The sequence below is a fragment of the Elephantulus edwardii genome, unplaced genomic scaffold (assembly GCF_000299155.1).
Source record: "Elephantulus edwardii isolate Elephantulus edwardi_28Jun2011 unplaced genomic scaffold, EleEdw1.0 scaffold00209, whole genome shotgun sequence".
NCBI classification, from domain to species: Eukaryota; Metazoa; Chordata; class Mammalia; order Macroscelidea; family Macroscelididae; genus Elephantulus; species Elephantulus edwardii.
The window spans coordinates 3,826,408-3,851,214 of NW_006399959.1; the positions used below are offsets into that span (position 1 = coordinate 3,826,408).

A 24,807-nucleotide genomic window follows, 5' to 3' on the forward strand; every position below is an offset into this window, starting at 1 on the left:
AATCTCCCAGTTAGCCCTGATAGTTGGGAAAAACAAACAAACAAAAAAGACAGAAGAAGGCCCTCCAACCCTTCCATGAGATCTTCTGAGTGTAGCTCTTAAAGTCTGTAATAATAGAGAAGAGTGTAAAAAGGCAGACAAAGCCCAGAGAGATAAGGCTAACTACCAACTCTTGACAGCTGCCCTCAAAGGCTCCAGTGCTTCAAAAGCACATGTACCCCATAAGACTCTACCCATGCCCTGCTTTAAGTGTAAAGAAGGTCATTGGGCTAAAGCATGTCCTACTCCCTGACCTCTACCAGGACCTTGCCTTAGGTGTGGAAAAAAAGGACATTGGAAGGGCCTATCTCTTCAGCTCCCCAGTCAACTTCCTCCCAACAAGACCTGAGCCAACCCAGCCTGCTAGGCCTAGCCACCAAAGACTGAAGGTGCCCAGGGCCACCAGCTCCATCAAATATCACCTTGGAGAAGCACAGGGTAATTGTTGAAGTTGTAGGTAAGCCAGTCTTCCTTTTAAGAGACACAGGGGCCACTTACTCTCCTCTACCAGAATTTTCAGTACCGACTTTTCCCTCACAGATCTCTGTTGTTGGCATTGACAGTATCATTTCCTCATCTTTAACCACTTCTCCCCTCTCTTACCAAATACAAGAAGTACCTTTTTTACTCTCCTTCCTCATATATCTCAATGTCTCTTGCCTCTTTTAGGGTGAGACCTACTTTCCAAATTTAAAACCTCTCTCTCTTTCTACCTCCCCATAACAAAATCTGTCCCGATCCTCTTATTAACTCTAGATCAAACAGATCCTCTAGATAAGCACACACACCAACCCCACCCCTTCCTGCAGAATTAATAAATCCTAAAGTCTGGGACGCCTCCCTACCATTGATCACTTCCCACCACAAATCAGTCCTGATTAAACTCCTAGGCCCATCCCATTTCCCAACCCAACCTCAATACCCCATTTTCCTTGTCCACCAAAGAGGACTTAAACTTTTAAGCCAGAGTCTTCTGAGAACTACTTACTCTCCCTATAATATACCAATCTTGCCAGTAAATAAAAAAGAAACCAAACCCACAGACGGGTTATATAGCTTAGTCCAGGACTTCCACACCGTAAATGCATTTGTCCTTCACATGCATCCACTCACTTTACAGTTCTAGACTTTAAAAATTCCTTTTTCACTATTCCTTTACATCGATATTTCCAAGATCTTTTTGCATTCACCTGGACAGATTCAGACACTCAAAAGTCTCAACAACTTTTCTGGTCCGTCTTGTCTCAGGATTTCCTAGATAGTCCATATTTTTTGAACAAGCCCTAGCCTCAGACCTAGCTGCCCTTTTTCTCTCCTCTTTTACACTATATAAATGATCTCCTACTCTGCAGTCCCTCCTTTGACCTCTCCATAAAACACACAGTTCTTCTTCTTAATTTTCTGGCAGACTAGGAATATAGAGTGTCTCCCAAAAAGGATCAATTTTCTGTTGCCCAAGTTACATATCTTGGAGTTACCCTCACTCCCAAGTGAAAGAAAAATTACCAACCCCCATTGAGGATTCATAGCCTTACTTACCCACCTACCTCTAAACTTGATGTCCTGTCCTTCCTTGACCTGGCAGGGTACCTCCACCTACGGATTCCAGATTTTGTCCTATTAGCAAAGCCCCTTTATGAGGTAGCTAAGGAAAACCAAAATGAAACCTTAGACTCCACCAAATCCATTGTCACAGCCTTCAGAGCCCTACAACAAGCCCTTACTACAGCCCCTGCTTTAGCCTTCCCTTATATTACTAAACTCTTCATTCTACATGTTACTGAGCTCCAAGGATTAGGTCTTGGAGTTCTAGAACAAAACAAAGGTCCTTCCTTTGCCCCTGTAGCATACCATTCAAAGCAGCTAGATCCCACTGTTCATGGCTGGCCCTCCTGCCTTCAAGCATTAGCAATAGTAGCCCTCCTAGCAAAAGGAACAAAAAAACTAAACTTGGGCCAACAGACCAAATTAATCCCCTCACCAACTAAAAGATCTCTGTCATATCTAGCTCTAAAAAACTTCTCCCCCTCTAAACGTCAACTTTTCCATGCTACCTTTCTGGTGTCTCCTGAGTTAACAGTAGACAGCAGTCTATCTCTCAATCCAGCAAACTTACTCCTCAACTCAAACTATACACTTACCCATTTCTGCATAGAAACGCTAAAAAGCTTAACTCCACACTTCAATCATATCACCAGTACCCCTCTTGTTAATCTAGAGAATAGTTGGTTCATAGATGACAACTCCACTACCTCCCAAGATGGGACAAAGCTTGTGGAATATGCCATTGTCAATAATTCAGGTCTCATTGAAAGTCACTTCCTTTTCAAAGCCACCTTTTCCTAGAAAGCAGAACTTGTTCTAACAAGTACTCTCACACTAGCCAAGGATCGCAAGGTAAACACATACACTGATTTCAAACGTGCTGGTCACATCCTCCATTCCCGCACAGCCATCTGGAAAGAGCATGGATTTCTCTCCACAAAAGGGTCACCAATCACCAATTAATTACTCCTTCATGCTTCAACTCCTACAAGCATCTGCCTTTCATATCCAAGTAGGAGCCACCCATTTCAAAAGCCATCAAACAGGGCAAGACCCCAATTCAGGAGGAAATAACCTTGAAATAACCTCACAGACACAGAAGCAAAAAAAAAAAAAGGCCACCCTTAAACCTTCTCCAGCCCCTCAACTGTTAGCTATCCCTGCCACCCAACCAAAGTATCTAACCTTCTCAGGAAAAGAAAATCTTCTCAAAGAAGGAGCTACCAGTTCAGGAGACTGGCTTCTCCTTCAGGAGCGCTATGATCTCTCCCAGAAACAAGCTCCAGAAATTCTTACAACAATACATCAACACCTACATATTGGATATAAATTCTTGCTCCATCTCATGAAGCTGTTAGTGTTCTGCCCCAACCTACTCCAACCGGTAGCTGAAGATTTAAGAATAACTTGGAAATTCCACATTCCCTATCATCCTCAGTCATCCAGAAAGGGAGAGAGAGCTAACAGCTTAATTAAATCATAGCTAACCAAATTTACATGGAACTGCAACAGCCTTGGACAAAACTACTCTCATAGCCTTGACTTGTATACTCACCAGTCCCCAAAGCCCCTCTTTTCTTGGTCCCTTCGAACTAATGTATGATCACCCATATCTTTTAGGCAATTTTCCCAGTTAAGATCAAGTCTCTCCATTAGGTGCCTATATTCCTACTCTCAGCAGCTCTAAGACAGCTTCTCCAAGAGCACATTGATAAAGTCCTACCTAAACCCCAAATGAGACCTCCCTGCACTCAGTCCCTATCTCCAGGGTTCTGCTTAAAACACTGAATCCCTTGAATCTGTGTCCTAAATGGACAAGTCCTTTTCAGGTACTCTTAACCACTTCCAAGGGTGCAAAACTACTTGGCAAATTCTTCCAGGATTAAGAAGACCCAAGCCTCCTTCTTCCCGCTAACCTTGAATTCTCTTTGTAACCAAGACACCCAAATACACCTGCTCCCCCTTGGGGCCCACCAACGTCAGATTAACAAAAATGATAGAAGAAACAAACAGACTGTAAGTAAATCTTCCATGAGCCCTCTTCATTGTGTTTGTCTGACCTGCCGATATAAATTCTTCCCTGAAACATTCCTTAAAAACCTTTTCCTTTTCCTAGTCTCTGTAAGTTCCTTTTCCTCACTTCTCTACTGGGTCCAAGATCTCTATTTACAAGGAACTAATCTCGATTTTCACACTGATGAAATATCTTTTTTCACCTTCCTTCTAGTCCTCACATTCTAAACCCTGATCTTTACTACGACACCAAAATCTACCTAACACCTCCCCTGGTTTGTTTTTCTCTACTTTATAGTCCTCAACCTACCTTGATCCAACTCAGCTCACTTCCCTTGCCCTCAAATCTGCTACTCTGTCTTAATCTGTTTATACTCATCTTGCTACAAGTCTGCTACCCTCTACACATGAGGCAGGCACACTTTCTGGACTGGACAGCTAGTATCTTCTAGTACCTCCAGCTCCAGCACTTGCCATGGGTGTGTAGGACAATCCAAGTGTTGGGCCTACTATACTCATCATGGCTTAAGTGATGGGAGGAGAGTTCAGAACAAAAGCTAGACAAAAAAAGCAAGAGCAAGGGGTAAAATCCGTAATAGCCCAAGCCCACAGTCTGATAAAGGCATTAATCTCTCAGGACTAAAGAAACTCACCCAACCAGTTGACTCAGAAACCCATATAAGATGCTTTTTAAATACCACTTTTCAAATCCTAAGTCATACCAGCCCAGTACTTGCTAATGACTGTTGTCCCCATAAGACAGGGAACATAGGTATTCCACCTAATTGGACTTCAGAAAATTACACCTTGAACCCCAACAAAATAACTCTCATAGGTCAGCTAGCAGACAATGTAATCCTTCTCTCTACCTCAAATGTTACCTGCCTACTTTCGATTAATAGCACGAAAACAGTAGGTAATGTTTCCTCCTCTTATTGTAATCACACCCTTTCCTTGTCAATGCTCTTCCTCAGGGGTATTCTTTGTGGCAAATCAACTTACTGTTGCTTGCAGACCAAGTGGACTGGAGTCTATGTCTTTTTAACTCCCAAAATCTCTATGCTCACAGAAGACCAAGTTCAAAATGCTCTGCCTCCTCCCCAATCAGAGAAAAATGGGCCATTGTTGCCCCAGTACTCCTGGGATCAGGTCTTGGAGCAGCCTGGGAACAGGTGTAGGGAGAATTGGAACAGAAACCAACTTTTACTACAACAAACTTTCCCACGAGTTAAATGATAATATGGAATGGGTAGCTGATTCACTCATTTCACTGCAAAATCAGGTAGAATCCCTAGCAGCCATTGCCCTCGAAAAATGAGCAGCGTTAGACTCACTGACTACTGCCTCTTCCTGGGAGAAGGGTGCTATTACTATGGAAACCAATCAGGAGTAGTCACAGACAAGGTGAAAGAACTTCAAGAATAAATCCAGCAAAGACAATGGGAAATAGGAAGCCAACAAAAAATTTTCCTCCTCTCTTGAAAGTTGGCTATCCTGGTTTCTCCCCTTTGCTTTCTTCTTAATCTTAATGGTTGGTCCTTGCCTCATGCAACTTCTCTCTAGTTTTCTACAGGAGCTGATGAGAGCCTTTGTCAACCACACAGTCCATGAACTACTGGTATTTATCAATCATTATCCTCCATTGTCACATCTGCCAATTCTGCTGCCTAAAACCAACAGCATTTTCCTCCTTAGATCAATTGCCCCCATCCTGCAGGGAGTAGTTACAGAAGAGAACCTCAAAGGCCTCAATCATATAACAAAAGACTGAAATGTTAGTGCTAAGGAGTTGCTCTCCCTTCCTTTCCTAGAACAGCCACCAAAATGAACCACAAGAAGCAGCTGCTGTAACTCCGTTTATCTCTGTTAGGGCTGCAAAACTATTCCACCTCCTTTTCCAAGGAATAACTATCCATGACCCCCAACTTGCTCCCTTATCTTGTAACAAGAAGCTGCCTACAATCCTCCTCCCCTAATTTCCTTGTAAGACAATATAAAACTCCACTCAAACTTTAAGTAGCTGCTGAATTCTAGAGTCAACCCAGCTGTTTCTCCTCAATAAGCTCTCTTTCTTGGACTAAACTGGGTTCTGTCCTTCACCTAATGACATCTAACGACAACATCTAGTAATTCCCCAGGTCCCCAAGATGGTAAATCTCCGAGGAAGAGACTTACTCCCACAGCATGGATTTGAACCATTGGTTAATATTTTAGCTTGTGATATATTAATCACCATTGTTGGTTTTTGCCACAGAGTTTAGTATGATTTATAGACCTGTGAACAGCACATTGAAACCTTGCCCTATCCTTGCCATCCTCACATCCATACTGTCTCCAACATGCTCATGTTGTTATACTCACTGGGTCAACCCATCTTCTTGAAGATCTTCCTCTCACCCACCACCTTTTCCAAGCATGATTTATTTGTCCAAGGACAAGCTCTTCCTGGTAACATACCCAAAGTATGTGAGATGTAGTTTCACCATCCTAGCCTCTAAGGAGCATCCTGGTCATACTTCCTCCATGACAGATTTGTTTGTTCTCTTAGCAGTCCATTGGATATTCAGTACTATGCTTCAACATTACAAATCACAAAATAATGAATTCTTCTTCAGTAATCATTGTCCAATGTTCAGACACATACAAAGGAAAACAAAAACAAAAACAAAAACAAAACCTAACCCCAAAACAACCATGGCTTGGATCAGGTACACCTTAGTCTTTAAACTGACATCTTTGCTCTTAGTACTTTGGAGAGGTCCATGAAAGAAGATTTTCTCAAGGTAGAATATCTTGTCTTGGGAGACTTAGTGCCAGCTGCACGGAGCCTCTGGCTTCTTGGGGAGAGGCAGGTAAGGAAGGCTCCAGGAGCTTGTGGCTTTCTCTGTGCCCCAATGGGGATCAGTAGAGCAGACTTGCCAGATGAACTGGGGGTCTCTGGCCCAGAGTTGGCCAGCATTTGGGCGTGCTGGAATGGTAAGATACTGTTTTTCCTTGTTTTTGTTCAGTCTTCTAGATCATATAGCCCTGGCGTGTCCACTTGCCATACAGAGGTAACCTGTAGTCGCTGTGAAGCTGAACACTGTGACACTGATGTGTCAAATGCGATAATGGTTACCCATGGTGGACAGTGTTGGGTGGTGCTCCCCGATTCAAACAGGCTTGGAAGCAGGAGTGGCATCCACTTCCATAAATAGCTTGCCTCTGGAAACCCTACGAACCTGTAGAATGGATGAAAGTCACACACCAAGTGTCAAGAACTTTGGTTCATTGGATTGCTAGAGTTGCCTATGACTCAACAGCACTTAACAACAACAGCAGAATATTTTTTAATTTCTTGACTGTTCCTACTATGGATGTTGATTGTGAATCCCTATTTCCACAGCCTCTTCTGAATCCAGCTTGAATTTCTGATAGTTCCCTGTCAATGTATTGTCCAAGCTGCTTTAAAATATTCTTCCATGAGATTTTACTTGCATGTGCTATTAATGATATTGTTTTTATTGGTTTTTTAAACTAAATTTTATTTTACACTGCTTGCTAATGATATTGTTCTATAATTTCCATGCTGTATTGGCACTCCTTTTTTTTTTTAATGGAAGCAAATATAGATCATTTTCAGTCAATTGGTCAGGTAGCAAACTTCCAAATTGCCTGCAGAGTCTAGTGAGCATATCCAGTACTATGCCTCCTTCTATTAGTTCTTGATCATATGCTACTTCCTGAAATGGTTCAGTATCAACAATTATTTTTTGGTACAATGACTCTGTATATTCTTTTCACTTTCTTTTGATGCTTCCTGCATCATTCAATATTTTTCACATAGAATCCTTCCATATCAAAAGACATGTCAATTTGACTATATGTGCCAAGGCTATGTTAAAAAAAAAAAAAAACGACAAAAATAGTCCAGGAAAAAAGACTGACTTAATAATCAGGGATTGAGGGTCAATGTCAAGAAGACACTGGGCCAATTGGCAGCATCACGGTGCATGGTGAAGAGATTGAGAATTGAGATTGTTCACAGCTTCAGTTTGCTTGACTCCACAGTCAACACTCTCGGCACCAGTAGCCAGAAAATTAGAAGACGTATTGCCATGGGAAAGTCTGCTGTTAGGGACCTCTCCAGGGTACTGTCTCTTAGTCTCTTTGGAGACTAAGGTGTATCTGAAACAGGCCATGGTCTTTGCTATCACTTGTTATACATCAGAGAGTTGGACAATGACTAAGGAGGATAGGAGAATTGATGCCTTTGAGCTGTGGTGCTGGAGAAGAGTATTGAGGATACCATGGACTGCTAGGAAAACAAACAGGTTCATCCTGGAAAGGGTCAAACCGGGTTGCTCCTTGGAGGCAAGGATTCTAAGGCTCCGTCTGACATACTTTGGACATGTTGCAAGGAGGGACAGGTCCTTGGAGAAGGACATCATGCTTGGTAGGGTGGAGGGACAGCGCAGAAGAGAAGGCCCCCTATGAGGTGGATTGATTCAGTGATTGGGGTAATCGGGATGGGTGTATCAGAGACTGTGCGATTGGCACTGGACAGAGCAGAGTTTAGGGCTGTTGTACATAGGGTCGCTATGAGTCGCAAGCGACTCGACGGCACATAACAACAACAACAACAACAACAACAAAAAATCAATCAGGCCAGAGTCAGCAGGCTTCCACAAGGATTACAGGAGAGAACAGTGAGATGGTGGCTTGTTGGCCTAGAGGTGTGATTCTTACTTTGGGTGTAAGAGGCTCCTGGTTCAAATCCCATATAATCATTTCTTTTGGTCACCCACTCTTTTTTTTTTTTTTTATTTATGTTTTAATGAAAGTTTATAAAGAACTTGAATTTCCATTCAATTATAGTTATACATTTTCCTCCCTGCCCCCTCTCCCCCGCCCCAGTTCACTATTTCCTTTGGAAAAAAAGTTTTTCCATTATTATACAGCCTCCTTCCAGACCACTTTACTATGCAGCTCTTATTCTGGACTCTTGTCATGCCAATAATACCTAATCATATATTGTGTTTGTACAGTTCTCTCCCTAGTCTGTTTCAATGCTGTGTACATTATTTATCCCTCTTTTCTTAGATTCCCCTCCACCCCCATGTCAGTCCTGTTTTATAACAGTGGCATTAGGCAGTATTTGTCTTTTTGTGACTGAGATATTTCACTCAGCATAATGTCCTCCAGGGTCACCCATTTTGTAATATATTTCATGAGTTCTTTGTTTTTCAGTGCTGGATAATATTCCATTGTATGAATATACCATAGCTTCTCTATCCATTCATTTTTTTTTTATCCATTTATTTTTGGATGGGCACTTGGGTTGTTTCCAGCTCTTTGCTATTGTGAACAAAGCAGCAATAAACATGGGTGTGCAGATCACCCACTCTTAATAAAGCTCCTGGAAAGTGTGAAGGATTTTGCACTGTGAAGGAAGTGTAAATTCAATTAAACTGATCTCTGGAAAGACAATATTAGACATTCAGTTGTTTACCACTGAGAATCCTCTGGAGTCTAAGTTCCAATCTCTGAAACTCTAAAGGAGTAAGAACCTCAGGGTAAGAACCTCGAGTGTAAAGAAGGTTAAAATGTGAGAATGGTCCTAAGGGTTTGAGACCAAATAGGACAGGATGGAATTTTGTGTCTAGAAATTTTAAAGTTACTTAATTAATTTAGCTTAATGTGTTTTGCTTCATTTAAATATTTTTAGTGTATTTTTAGAAATCATATTGGTTTTTCATTCAGTCATTGGTAAACATTTTGGTTTTTAATTTTTTTATATTTTGCTTTCTAACACTAATTATAATTGATTAACTTCATTAACTTCAATGTCTAACCTTCTCTTCACCCAGTTTATCTATTTATTCCATTTTATTCCCCTCTCTTTCCCTTTCAACTCTGTTAACCATCTAAAATGCATTCTATCTGAGTATAAATCGTTCTTTAGTTTTACATGATAGTAAGTAGCCTTATAATACATTTTTGTGTCTGATTTATATGACTGATTTGTGTCCTTTTGTAATCAAAAGGACAAAATTTGTCCTAGACTCATCCGTGTTGTGCAGTTTTTCACAATTTCTTGATACATAATTGTTGTTGTAATTGTCTTTACCTTCACCTGATCTGTTCATTTAATTTTTATTCCCCTCTCCATCCCTTCTCATCATGTTAATCTTCCAAGACTGAGTCTATCTGTATGTATTAAAATCTTTTTCATCCACTCGTTCCATCTTAAAAATAATTGAAAGAAAAGCACAGTTGATTGGGTCACACCTTGGGGCCATTTCTCATTTTGAGCAGGGTCGGCTCCCCCGGAGGCGTCAGGAGTCCCAGCGTGCTGGACCGGGTGTTCCGGAGACACTAAGGGTGTCCTGGCAGAGGATTGGGGGAAAGGTGGCCTTGGAGTAGCCTCAATCCTCATTGGTGTCACTGGCTGTCCCCAGGCACCAAGTGGCCATAGAGGGTTGCCAGTAGGAGTGGCTTGAGTCCAGGTTCCCAGTCTCTTGATAACTTCTGGAATGCAGAAGTGGTTTCTGAAATTGCCTAGGTTTCTTAGTTGATAGAATATGAGAGTCTTAGTCTCAGGGTTGTGGGTTCAAGCCCTACATTGGATCCCTTTTATAAGCCCACAATCTACATAATTCTGTACTATTTGTTTGTCATTCGGCTTCATCTAACGGGGTACCTCGTCTTTGTTACTGGGTCTTTCTCGGTTCTCCTTGTTGGAGATCTAAGACAAAATGCCAGGGAAGGTCTCCTTCAGCTCCAACTCGATTTTTTCTTTCCAGCTGAGTTTTGAAGACGTGGATTTGCCAGAAGGCAGGCCACTAGTAAAACAACCCGCATCCCTCGGATGTCCCAGGTCCTGTGTGCCCTCTAGTCGGAACCCGTAGCTGATCCTCCAGCGGTTTTTCAGAGGCAGGAAATCTCACGAAAGATTTCCGTCCTTCCCTAGCAGGGAGAGCCTTTGACTTAACTTTTGGGATTACACCTGGGCAACTAGAGCTCTCATTTCCAGGGGAGTCACCTAAAACGGGGTTCCAGGATTGGAATTTGGCACTTTTCACACTACATAGTAAAAATACGTCAGCATCGTTTTCCTCTTGCTGATCTCTTAGAACAGTCCTCGTTTTCTTGATCCCGAACTAGGTCCCCTTTTCTGGAACTACTTTGGATTATTTCTGCCCAGAAAGTCTAAAAAGTACAAAAATCCCTTTACCCCGGGTGGGACTCGAACCCACAATCCCTGGCTTAGGAGGCCAGTGCCTTATCCATTAGGCCACCGGGGCTTACAGTCAGTACCCGCCGTACTCTTTCTTTGAATATAAGAATTTTGAGGTTCAAATCCCAGTCGAGCCTTTGCCTTTTTAATCCCCAGTTTTCCAAATCCTTTCCCTCCTTTTCTCAAAGACTCGCGTCCACCAGGGGTCCCAACGCCCGGCGGGAGCTCAGCCTCCAGGACGCCAGTTAAATCACTGGGGGTGGCCACAGATCTGGAGGCAATTTGAAGGTTAGGCCCTTCCAAGCCCACGTGCAGCGGGATCTGGCGTCCCGCGCGGCCTACGCGACCCCAGCGCCTGCCGGCGTGCGTCCTTTAGCCCGCCCCCTGAGCCCTCAACCCTGCCCTCCACCCCCGACTCCCAACCTCGGGGTCCCACAGGCGGAGTTTCCCCGACGGGACACTAGAGGGCACTGCCGGGCTGTGAACCCGGTCCCTCTCTCCCTACGCTTCCGGTTCTCGTTAGAATCATCCCGTTCACCTCCCAGACCCTTAATATTTAAAAGCACAAATTTCATCTTTTCACCTATAAAAGGTTCCATGTATATTTCTACACTTTGACATTAAAAGTATCTGTGAATGAAAAATCAATATGATTTGTAAACTTGCACTCAAATTACAAGATAATTTTTTTTTAAATTCACTAAGCGGGAACTCAGATTAAGATTTAGTTAAGATTCAATGAGGATTCAATTAAGATTCCTTCATCTCCTCTGATCACTGGTTAGAGAGCTGCCGTCTACCTCTGTCACTGGTGGGTTCTATTCCCAGCCCTGACAGGTCTGCGCTCCCCCGCGTGTTGGACGTTTCTCTCACGTCTGAAATCCCAGTGGACGGGACACTCCTCCGAAGGGAACCAGACCCCAGCTCCTGGCCCTGGAGGAAGTCGCTTCGTTTATAGCAAGGCCAGAGACCTGCCAGCTCCCCCTTCCTCCTGCCCTCCAATCCTGATGCCTTGAACCTAAAGCAGTTCGCGGGAGATACGGGGACACCAACGAATATCCCGACGTCCCCTTCCCGTCCACCATCCACAGCCACGTCATAGGTTCTAACACCGCCTGTTCGCTCTTAGGACAGATATAGAAGGTTTGAAAAAAAAAAAAAAATTAAGTCTCTGAGGCTTCACTAAAAAGTTCTCTTTTCCCCCCGTTTTAATTGTGGGTTGGATGAACTTTTACTGAACAAAGTGGTTTTTCATTTAACTGCTTTTACACTTTGTGCTTCATGACTGGTTGCAGGCCCCCCATGGCACTCTTACCGAGTCTATTTTTTCTTCTCTACCCCCTCCTGCCTTTTAAGCTTTATTTATTATCTCCGAGCAATGCTGCCCTTTCGATCTTGAAGAGTTGATTGTTCGAAGGAATGTTTACCGAGTTTGTGTTCTTGTTCCCCTTGTGGGCCTATCTTTTGTCTGAAAGTGGAATTAAATTATTAACATAATTTTAAAAAGGAAGCGTCACCTGGAAGAGTGGATAGGGTGGATCTAACCACTGTTTTTTAAGCTCCTGAGTTTAAAACACTCACACTTGAGAGTGGGCCTTTGATATATTATGTTCCCGTTTTGAGCCTCGAGTCCATGTACTGCGTGGCCAGTTCAGTCCCTAGTTCTATAAGGAAAAGCGCGTCAGAGAACTGAGCCGCCGTCAGTAGGTCCGTCTGTCTGACCGTGGACACAGCACCCCATGCCCATCCTGCAGGGCTCTGCTATCCACATCAAAGGTCCAGGCCGTGCAGGAAACCAGCCCTCGCACAAGAAAACCTGCTGAATTCAGGGATCCAAGTGGGTTACTGCGGTCTGTCCCAGGGAGATCAGAATCCCCTTTCCTGATCCCGTCCTTTCTTCTGTGAATAGACTAACTCCAAGCTTTATGCATACTTCGCTTCCTGGCTCAATTGGTAGAGCATGGCACTTTCAAGTCTCGGTATCCTCGGTTTGAGCCCCTGTATTAACTCGAGCGTTTTTTCATTCTTCAGTATGCTTTACATGACTTCACATGCCTCGTTTAGAATCCTTAGTGGATCCAACGCTCAGAAAGCGCTGTCTGCAGTTGTGCAGTTCACAGAGCTGGGGCACCTTCCATGGGGCCTAAATCTTTTGAGCCATAAGGCTTTTCCTTTTGTTTGGTCCAATGAACCACGATTCACCCGGAAGCAGCAAATCAGAACCGCACCCAGTCCCCCTCCAAGCTGAGCTCACTGGTCTAGTAACTGTGCCATTCCAAGAATGGAAGTTGCAGGTTTTCCACACGCTGGTATTTCAGACGCCAGGCTCACGTCCGGGGGGAGCCTAAGGTGTCGTTTTAATTGCCAGAGCTTCCAAATCCTCCCTTATAAAAGCAGGGCTCGTCCGGGATTTGAACCCGGGACCTCTCGCACCCTAAGCGAGAATCATACCCCTAGACCTACGAGCCAAGGTGCTAAGAGAGCTTACTTGTAAATTTTAGTGAGTTTGCAGATAGACTCCAGCCCGGTTGACCTGAGCTAGGCTCGTTTCCTCCTCCGACTCACTCTTTCGTGGGGGTCGTATGTGCTCCAGGTCCCCAGGACAGCAGGGCATAGGGAATTTCCACGTCGTTCCAAACTGAGACTCCCTGTTCTCAAGTCCTCAGTCCGGTTATTTGGGAGTCTGGATTTTTTGAGGTTGTCATTTGTCATTTCCCTAAGCGAGCCCACTCTGAGTCTCTCGCCTGGGGAGCCGGGCGTTCCAACCTGAGCTAAGAGCTTCAGAGGTGCTGCAGGCGTCCAGAGGCTCCGGTCCCGGCCTCCTGCTCCGCAATTTTATTAAAGGAAACCTGCTGCAGATACCCGGAAACACTGCGCAGAGCGGTGCTACAGCACCCTTGCCACACCGGGCTCTGACCCACGAGGGGCCACCTCTGCTCTAACACCAAGCAGAGGTCGACTCCCAGAACCTCACACCTGCCTGTTCCGCTACGAGGTCGTTCAGGGCAGGGAACAGATCACCAATCAAAAGGGCAGGGTGAGCCCGGGGAGGGAACGAGGGCGTGGAGGGAGAGGAAGACGGGAGGGAGAAGGCGGTGAGCGGGGAGGGTGGAAGAGAAGGGAAGATGAGCAAGAGTGGAGAGGTGGGGGGAGAAGGAATGAGCATGGAGGAGGGGAGGAGGTGGGGAAAAGAGAAGGGGGGATGTGCATGGGAGGGAGATGAGTAGGGGAGGGCGGTTAGCAGTGAGGTTGGGGGACAAGGAGGAATGAGAATGGGGGATGTGAGAGAGGAGGAAGGGGTGTGAGCAGAGTGGTGAAGCGGGTTGAGCAACAGTGGGAAGTGAATGGGGGAAGTGAGAGGGGATGAAGAGGATGCGGGGGGGAAGTAGGGGTGAGCAAGAGTGGGGAGGTAAGCGGTGGAGTGAACGCGGGAGGATGTGAGAGGGGATGAAGGGTTTGAGGGGAGTAAGGGGGGTCGGAGTGAACTCGGCAGAAGAGGGTATAAGGAGGGTGAGGAGGGGTAGTGGGAGTGACGGGAGATGCGGGTGAGCGGGACTGGGATGAGAGCGGGATGTGAGTTCGTGGGGGCTTAAGCCACAAGTGAGAGAGGGAGAAATGGCTCTAGGAAGAGCTAGCAATGCTTGGAGGCTGCAGTGGGGAGGGGAGGGCATTGGGGATTGGGGGCGTCTAGGCAGGGTAGGGGGAAGCCTTGGGGGGGGAGACCTCGTTTGCGGTGGAGGCGGTGGTGGTCTCCTCTCAAAAGCAAGGTAATTCAAAGGGTCAGGACGCAGGAGAATACTCCAGCCAGCGCCAGCCTTTCGCCCACTGCTGCCCTCTCCCTGTCTATGGAGACTCAGTTTTCCAGACCCAGGGACGCGGAGGAGGCTTCCAGAAGTACGATCGGGTTCCCCTGGCGTCGCCTGCACTAAATGGGGGGGGGGGGTCCTCCCAGCCAGGACCCTGCGCCACCAGCCTCCCCGCCCAGCACGACGCTGACCCGGCGTCTAGACGCGCTTTCCAAGGGGCCTGAGGACAAAAGCCCTGGTCTCCGCTGTCCCTCCAGGGGAGAAATGACGCCCCTCGCCCTTGAGAGTAGCCTGTGGTCATCCCGATTCCGAAGACCAGTCCGGCCAGGTCCCCCTACCCCCTGCGTGCGGGAACTTTCTGGCACCCGAAGTTCGCTCAGGTTTTAAATGTGTCACCTTTTACAGCAAAAAGGGGAAAGCAAGGAAGAAGCAAGAGAAAACATAATTGACTACCATAGTCCCCGTCCATCCCCCCTCACCCTCCCCCCCACCCCCGCACCAGGACGCAGCACGCAGCTGCCCTCGGTCCCTTTTTCCTATCCAGCCTCAGATTATTCCGATCCTTATGAACAGAAAAAAAAAAAGGGCTCGTCCGGGATTTGAACCCGGGACCTCTCGCACCCAAAGCGAGAATCATACCCCTAGACCAACGAGCCAGCCTGCTAATACGTAGTTGACATGTTCCCTTGGTGATCGACAGGGCCGCTCCGCCCTCTCCAGAAGCCTACTCCTGCGTCCTGCCCAATGTGTAAAGGGATGACTCCTGGCACCTAGGGTCCAGGGGCCCTGGCACCCGGGGCTAGGCCAGGACTCGCGAGAGGGGGCGCCTCCAGACTCCTCCCGGAGAGCGGGTCTCTCCCTTCGGGGAAACCCAACTCTGCAAGAGCCTCAATAGGAGTTTATCTGCTTCCCCCAATGAATTGTGTCCCAAAAAATACATGCATGTTAAAGTGCAGTGCGGAAGACGTGTTAGGAGATTCAGTCATTCACTCACTCACTCACTCACTCACAACCCCCATAATGTGATAAACCAAGCAACTATTGGCAGCATTACAGTGGCATGTGGACACCCTTAACCCATTCCAGGCCCGAGCGATGGGGAGCTTTTCTGGGAATAGGTCTTCTAACACCTTTCCTCTCACAAGACATAAAAGAGGTGGAAGGGGAGTGGGGGGGAGGGGCGGGGGGGGAGGTGTACATCTGAACTACCCGGAATGAAATTCAAAAACAGAGGATATAAAAAAAAAAAGGAGGATATCCTCTCACGGAGACCTCTATAGGATACAATTCGCACAAGGTGAATAAAATTGCCCATCCTCCTTCCACAGCGCCTCTGGTGGATCCGAACTGCCAGGGCAGCACAACCTCCAGGATAGCAATGAAACCTCCCTAAGGGATTCGCCACCTGACTCTTACAGCTAAGTTATATCTTGAATGACTTTGAGTAAGTCTCCTAAACCCTTAAAGAATGAAGTTAGCTACATGTGGTATTTCTGCTCCCGCAATAGGAAAGAATCAAGGTAGGATGCAAGTCCAGATCCCTGAGAAGAAAGCTCTCATGCCTCCCAGCTTGGAAAACACACCAATGCTTGTCCCAAGCTAATGTCCCCCTCCCCCTTTTTTCCCCACATTGCATCATAATTTTTTTTGTTGATGTGTTGGTAGTTTTGGGGTTTTTTTTTTTTCGTTCACACTGTTTCATACGATCATTCCCATTCATTGTCATTACTACAAAGATAGACGTGTCTGGAAAATCCCTCTGACAATTGAATTTAAAACTATAGTATGAGTATTTGACAACAGAACCTCTTTTCCTGTCAAGTACCACGGGCAATCTTTGTATTAACCACTGTGCTTAGTGATGAGACCTAAAAAGACAGAGATGGTCCTCCTGAGTTATGTTTTTAAAGTGAAATTACCTATTACCTACATAATAAGCAAGAGTGGATATAGAATTGCGCTGTGAACTGATTCCCTTCAGCTAGCAATTAGTTGGTTTAAAAAAATCTTTCAAGGTGAGTCCTCACAGTGAACCTTACCATCGTGAAATCTGTTGTTTCATTGAGGCTCCAAAATGAACAGAAACAAGTGTGTTTTTTTTAAAAAAAAAGAACTATTAAAAATTTTTCTAAGTTTCCAGGAGATAAAAATCAAGGTTTTTAAAAGATGTTTGGATATATTTGTTGAATATTGAGATCATGAAAATAAAAATTGCTGTACCTTTTAAAAGTACAGATTGATGAGAAATTATACACCTGGTTGACTTGGGCTTTAAGCAGATAATGCGTAAAAAATTAATGGCTTCTCTAATAAAAAAATGATTTTAAAAACCCTAATAGCTTCTCAATTTTTATTGTATGTTTTAGTACTGATCTCTCTTTCCAGTGCTGCACACTCCTAAAGATCTTTGGATCTTTATTTTAACAGCTTTGCAACAGAAATCTTATATCGTTTCTTTTAATTTAAGTGGAGAAAGACACAAGTTCAAATAAAGGTTTTATTAACCAGAGATCATCAGAAACTGTGTAACTATTAAGGAAGCTCTGGTGGCCTACTGGCAGGAAGCTGCACTGCAATCCCAGAGGTGTGTGGGTCAAATACATCAGATCCTCTGCTGGAGGAGGAACAATCTCCTCCTGTACCAGTCAGATCTGATTTGGTGGTACACACAAAAAATAACAAAAATGTTTTTTTAAAAAAAAAGATTATGTGACTATTTTATGATAACCAAAACATGTTTTATTTTTTAGGGCAAAATTACTCACACTGAAAGTTCTAGCAAAAGTGTTGGCACTTTTATGGGGGAAAAATCACTTGAAACTCAGACTCAAGTGTTTACTCAACGCAATGTAAAATTATGTGAAGTGTTTTTAAATTTGTGAACTCATAATTGTTTTAATAATTCAGTTTCTTGAGAATGGTAATTGTTTAAAAATTGCTATTGCAGCTTTATTTTCAATATGATGTGCCTCTAAACCATGGGGTTTTCCCCTTTGTAAAAAGACATTGTAGATAATGAAATGTTTGATTGTAGAAAGATCACTAGTTTCTTGTTACACATGTTCTTAGTCTGGTTTTTATTGTTTATTTGGTTTAATATTGTTCTTGAAAATAGTTGGTGCTATGTTATGTATAACTTTTCTAATAAAAATTGTGTTATAAGCTATAAAAAAATTAATCACCATTGATCTACGCCCACTATTACCTGACTTTTCAGACTCCCTAGGATCTTTTCTAATTCCCTCACCCTCTCCCTCTGCCCACCAAATTCTGTTATGCCATGACTTCCTCCTCTCCCCACTTTTATCCCTCCTTTGCCCCATCTCCTTCCCTCTAGCCTTGTCTATTTCCTTCTGCTCTAACTCAGTTAAATTCAGTTCTTCAGAACTGCCTTGTACTGTCAGCCTGCAGGAGACCAACAAGATTATCCCCTGGACTCACTGCCACCAACCAGCAATTCATGCAACTTGAGAAGTTAATTTTCAGTCTGTTTCCTAGAGCCACCTGTTTTTGATACTGCCTGTTTTAAAACAAGTTCTTTGAAAGCAAGCCTAAGACAGGGATCTTCTTGAGAACAGTTTATTAAGGAAGCACTCCCAGAAGGGGACTGTGAGAGAAGAAGGGAAATATGCACCCCTTATGAAGCCATTATCTTTCACCTCAAACTCACTGGTTTGCACTCTCCTTTGCCAGCCTGCCCTCTGCTAGGCTTTGCCTGCAGGAGTCACACTAAGGAAAGATTGGAGCTCAAAAAGGAGCTGTTATTGCTAAAAAACAAACTTATAATTGATTACACTGCAACATTAAACCTTCTATCATGGGGAAAGAGTAGAGTTTGAGACTTGAACTGGAACCTTTGGATGTTGTTTATAGGTGCTATTGAATCAAAGTACGACTTATAAACAACAGATCTGAACTCTGCCCTATCTTGTGCCATCCTCACAATCTCTGAAACCCTTGAGTCCATTGTTACAGTCACTGTGTCAATCTATGTCATTCAGAGGCTTCTTTTCTTTTACTGACTCTCTACTCTTCCAAGCATGATGTCCTTCTGCAATGATAACATGCCCAAAGTATATGAGACAAAACATCATCCTCACCTCTAAGGAATATCCCAATTGCACTTTCTCTAACACAGACTTGTTTGTTCTTTTAGTTGTCCAAGGGAAAGTCAGTATTCTTCTCCAAAACCACAACTCAAAAACACTGACTGTTCCTCTGTAATTCTCACTTATTGAGAGATCCAGTGGGAAGTCTCTGGAAAGATACTGTGGAATGACGATTAATTTTGCAAAACATAATGAATGGAAATGATTGAATTAAACACAAAGTGAATGAAGGATAGCGTGAAACACAATGTATATGAACTTTGTAAGCAAACCAATATAAAATTAAAAAAAATTTAAACATTTATTCTTCTTCTGTAATCCTTATTTATTATCCAACTTTCAGACCATAGCAAGTGACTGAAAGAAAGAAAAAAAAAACCCAACTGCACAACACCAAAATACCCATGATCTGGGTCAGAGGCATTTTACTCTTTATATTGACATCATTGGTCCTCAGCACTTTAAGGAAGTCCTTAACAGCAGACTCTCCTAATACAATGCAACCAATCTGGAACAGTGGGTGCATTGTAAGGTGGGCTGGGGGTGGGGGGAGAATGTGCAACAATGAATAAAATAATAATAAAGATTTTGTTTTCAATTGCTGTCAGTTTGGTCCAACTGTTAGCAACATTATATGACAAAGCAGAGCTGCTCTGCAGGGACTCCAGAGCTGTACTCTTGACCAGGACAGGATGCCTCGTCTTTCTTCTGCCACCACAGGGTGGCTGGTGGCTTTGAACCTCAAATTTTTTGTTTAGCCACAAAGCACCAGGGTTCCTTCACTATAATCACCTCATAAATATGTCTGTAGCTTCATATAACACGTTATTTCATTTATTACTTTTCCTTTTAAAGCTGCTTCAGAGTGTGTGTGTATGTGTTGGGTGAAATTTTGCAGAGTTAGTTTTCTAGTCAACAAGGTATATACATTTTGTCAACATTTGTTATTGTTGTTATTATGTGCTGGTCAGTCACTTGTGATTGATAGCAACCCTATGTACAACAGCTCTGAACCCTGCTCTATCCCATGCCGACTATAAAGTCTCTGACACACCTACCCCCATTACCCCAGTCACTGAATCAATCCAACTCATTAAGGGTCTTCCTCTCTTGTGCTGTCCCTCCACCCTCTCAGGCTTAATGTCTCTCTCCAAGGACTGTTCCTTCCTTGCAGCATGCCCAAGTTATGTCAGACGAAGCTTCAGAATCTTTGCCTGCAAGGACCAGCCCAGTTTCACCCTCTGTAGGACAAAACTGTTTGTTCTCCTAGCAGTCCATGCACCACAGCTCAAAGGCATCAATTCTCTTTTCTATCATCACTAGTCATTGTCCAGCTTTCTGACGCATAGCAAGTAATTCCAAAAACCGTTGGCCTGGATCAGGCTCATCTTAGTCTCCAGATTGACTTCATTGCACTTCAGTAATCTGGAGAGGTCCCTGAAAGCAGACTTTCCCAGTGCAATTCGTCTTTTGATTTCCTGAATGCTGCCACCAAGAGTGTTGATTGTGGAGCCAAGCAAACTGAAGCTGTTAACAAATCTCAATCTCTTCACCATCTGTCATGATGCTGCCAATCAATGGTGAGAATCTTTTTTTTTCTTTTCTTGATGTTGAGCTTCAATCCATATTGAAGACTGCAGCAAGTGCTTCTAGTCCTTCTTAGTTTTTGCAAGCAAGGTTATGTCATCTGCATAATGCTGGTTGTAGATGAGCCTTCCTCCAATCCTGATGCCACATTCCTCCTCATAGAGCCCAGTCTCCCAGATGATCTGTTCTGCATATGTTGTTGTTGTTGTTGTTTGTTGTTCTGCATATAGATTGAAAAATTTGGAGATAGGATACATCCCTTGTGTCCACCCTTCTCATTAGTAACACTGTATTCCATACTCCATACATCAGCATTTCCCTTCCTTCCTCCCTGGTTTCATCTTTACTATAATCCTCCTGTCTTGCCCATTCTTGCCTTCTGAACATTAACTTTGGGCAAATGCAGCCCTAAGTCTTAGTCTTGTGTTGTTAATTTTTGTGAAGAGTAGGTTATTTTCCACCCCCTTGATGAGGATTGCACAGGATAGGGCAGGCTCAGGACAGCTCTTCATAGGGTCGCTATGAGTCGTACTCAACTCCAAGGCAAAGAAAAACCAGAAGCCTTGTCTGCTGTTTGCCTGCAAATCCATTCTTGTAACACAAACCAGCTTTAAGATATAATGTATAATGTAATCTCTATAAACTCTTTGCATGTTTCTAAAATAACTTTAAATATATATTTGTAACCATAGTACAATTTAAGCCCATCTAGAAAAATGAATCAGTATTCCATTACACGTTCAAGTAGAGTGAATTTTAAAATACACACATTTTATAGCAAAATTTAACAGAACAGCAAGCAACAAATGCTGGCGAGGTTGTGGAGAAACTGGAACCCTTATTCACTGTTGGTGGGAGTGTAAAATGGTGCAACCCCTGTGGAAAGCAGTATGGCGCTTTCTCAAAAAGTTGCAAATAGAGATACCATTTGACCCAGCAATTCCACTACTGGGAATATACCCTGAAGAGACCATAGCTGACATCCAAGCAGATATATGCACACCCATGTTTATTGCAGCTTTGTTCACAATAGCAAGGAGTTGGAAACAACCTAAGTGCCCATCAACAAACGAATGGCTAGAGAAGCTGTGGTATATTCGCACAATGGAATACTATCCTGCATTTAAAAACAAGGAACTCATGCAATATTATTCAAAATGGTTGACTCTGGAGAACATTATGCTGAGTGAAATATCCCAGTCACAAAAGGACAAATATTACATGATGCCACTGTTAGGGAGAGACTGAGTAAGATGAGTTCAATAATGTATACTGCACTGAAACAGAGGAGGGAGAAAACTGTTTAAAAGAGATATATAACTAGGTATTTCTGTCATCACAGGAGTCTAGAGCGAGGGCTACATGGTGGAGGGGACCTGGGGGAGGGTTTGTAAAACAATGAAAGAATCTTTTCTTTTACTTTTCCATAATTTCTGGACTCATGTACTTATAACTTGTTAGTCAAATTTGTGCCTTCTAGGTTGCAACACCCCCATGATACATCTTCAAGGATATGAACATGTACGGCCAAGCACAATCAATAAGAGTGCATCTAAATCCCAAAATCAATCTCCATAATAGTCTATGTGTTTCCTACTGCCAAAGGGGCCCTTTAGAGTAGTGAGAGAAGATCTTCACCCTGAAACCCACAGCGTCCCTTTTCAGCAGGAAGTAGCTAAGAGAATACGCCATCCCCTTTTCCTTATGACTCAGGGTGAAGTCTCTCTCAGGGAGGAGTGATAGGGAATGGCAAAGGACACACTGACAAAGAAGATTAATCAGAACTGGCTTTGACAAGCACTGTGGCATTTGGACAAGAACAAACTGGGTGGAGGGTAGAGAGAATAGTGCAACAAGGAATGAATGGAAACCCAAAATCTCTGTAAATGTTTATGAAAATTAATAAAATATAGGGAAAAAAAATACACACATTTTAAATATGTAACTTATAGTCAACGCATTTATTGCATCTTATTAGTATGCTAATTATATATTGAAACTCTTTCAAAGTTGTTGTTGTTGTTGTTGTTGTTGTTGTTGTTGTTGTTGTTGTTAAAAGCCATCGAGTCGTAGACGACTCATAGCGACTCTATGAACGAAAGATCAGAACACTTGCATAACTTTCTTCATTTCTCCAAGTTCATAGGGTTTCCAGAGGCAAGCTATTTTGAAAATGGATGCCACTCCTGTTTCAAAGCTTGTTTAACTTTCTAATATATTCATCTCAATTCATTGCCCTCGAATCGGAAGAGGCTATAAATCTCACAGGAGGAGATTCCAACTTTCTGCTGCAGAGTGGGGTAGATTCGAACCAGCAGAGAGGCATGGCCATTGGGTCAGTAGTACAACTCTTAATAGATCAGAATTTACCATTTATATATTAATAACCTTTTTGTATAATGTTTTGCATGTAATTTAAATGAAGCAGGCACTTCCTTTTGAATGCTAAAAGGTATAATTTGGTACTTGGGAATAATGAGGTCACTTTTTTGCGTCAATGAGGATACTGTTATTTGAGTTATTAAACTGAACTAAACTGACGCCCTAGTTCTGTCTAAAACATAAGTCTTCATTACCCCGGGTGGGACTCGAACCCACAATCCCTGGCTTAGGAGGCCAATGCCTTATCCATTAGGCCACCGGGGCTGACAAGTGGAGCATCTTGCTGATCATAGAGCAGGCGTGTATCTCCCTCTGGCAGCTGTACACAACCTGTAGGCAGCGTCCAGACCTTCAGCGTCTACACTGGGTTCATCTCCTTTTAAGCCTCACTCATCACGGAGCCGGCTTCACACCTCACAGAGGCCGCACACAGGGAGTCCATGTAGGTTTTTTGTTGGTCTAGGGGTATGACTTTTTGCTTTAGGGTGGTTGGATTCTGGGTTCAAGTCCTTGGCGAGTCTCATTTTAGAAGGTGAGAGAAAAGGAAAGGGAATACCATGGAGATTGCACAATGGAGAGTGCAATCATGTAGAAAACGGGCAAGGGCACAGTGCTGGTCCTTGTTCCCATCCTCCTCCGCAGTTCTGTTTGGAGAACACATCAACTTCAGAGCCCTTTAAGAGTAGTGACACTTTACCGGCTAGTTCAGGCTAGAGCATGAGACTGTTAATCTCAGGGTTCTGGGTTTGCACCCCCTGTTGGGTGATGTGGTATGTAATTTTGTCTACTTGTTCTTTTCCCCTATTGTTCCCCCCACCCCCCGATACTTTTGCCCCTACTTGCGACTATTTTCCTACTTGCTACTTGTCCCCATCGCTATTCTTTTTCTACTTTCTGCCACTTTTTTACTGGATAATTTTTGTTCCTCACCAGTTCCACCCACCTTGCTACCTCTCCCTCCACTTCCCCACTTGGTTTTGTTTTGTTTTTTTTTTTTAATTTGCTTTTTTGATGCAGAAGGTCAAGGATTTCAGCCTTCAATATCAATCGAAGTTCAACTCACCACTGGGCCAATTGGCAGCACCATGATAGATGAAGAAGAGATTAAGATTGTTAACAGTTTCCATTTGCTTGGTTCCACGATCAACACACTTAGCACCAACTGTCAGGAAATCAAAAAACAAGTTGCACTAGGAAAATTTGCTGTCAGAGATATCTTCAGAGTGCTGACGAGCAATAATATCAGTCTAGAGACTAAGGCATGCCTGGTCCAGGCCATGGTCTTTGCAATTAATTCCTATGCATCAGAGAGTGGAACAATGACTATGGATGGCAGAAGGAAAATCAATGCCTTTGAGTTGTAGTGCTGGAGAATATTGAACATACCACAGACCACCAAGAAAACAAACAGGTCTATTCTAGAGAGTGAAACTAATCTGCTCCTTGAAGTCAAGAATTTTGAAGCTTTGTCTCCCGTACTTTGGGCAAGTGGCCAGGTGAGGCTAGTCCTTGGAGAAGGACATCATGCTTGGAAGGGTAGATGGACAGCACAGGAGAGGAAGACCCTGGCTGAGATGTATCGACACAATAACTGGGGTGTTAGGGTAATGGTGTGTTGGAGATAGTGTGATTGGCTCAGGTTAGGACAGGGTACAGAACAATTGTGCATAGGGTTGCTATGAGTCGCAGTCCACTTAACAACCCATAACAACAATGTCCTTCCTATTTGCTCTTCTCTCTTTCTGCCTTCCCTTCATATTTTAAACTTATCCCTGTGAAATTTTTGCCTACATTTTCTCATTATCCCAGCGGGAGAATATTTTTCTGTGTACCTCAGTCATTTCACTTTACCAAAGGATTTTGGATAAGACTTTTGTTGTTGTTGTCCTTTTTTAGGTTAACTCAACTCTGCACTTACTTTTTGTTTCTAAATATTTCAACATCCACTTACACAAACAATCCAAGGAAAAGTATCATTTCAAGAGACCCAACCAATCTATTATATTCTTTCAGTCATCCCCCTCTCCCAATAATCCTAGTCTTCTTCTGTCACTTTATATTTCCTAAATTAGAATACATTAACCATTTTCCTGTGGGAGAGCAGGAC

General features: G+C 43.6%; 4 non-coding genes across 4 annotated transcripts; all 4 read right to left on the reverse strand.

The window, feature by feature from the left end:
• Positions 1–10,810: 10,810 nt before the first annotated feature.
• TRNAR-CCU lies at positions 10,811–10,883 on the reverse strand. Its single transcript has one exon. It is a non-coding gene; the product is annotated as a tRNA-Arg (tRNA).
• Positions 10,884–13,212: 2,329 nt separating this feature from the next.
• On the reverse strand, positions 13,213–13,284 carry TRNAP-AGG. Its single transcript has one exon. It is a non-coding gene; the product is annotated as a tRNA-Pro (tRNA).
• A 1,922-nt stretch (positions 13,285–15,206) lies between these two features.
• On the reverse strand, positions 15,207–15,278 carry TRNAP-UGG. The gene has a single exon. It is a non-coding gene; the product is annotated as a tRNA-Pro (tRNA).
• Positions 15,279–22,891: 7,613 nt separating this feature from the next.
• Positions 22,892–22,964, reverse strand: TRNAR-CCU. Its single transcript has one exon. It is a non-coding gene; the product is annotated as a tRNA-Arg (tRNA).
• Between the last annotated feature and the right edge of the window lie 1,843 nt (positions 22,965–24,807).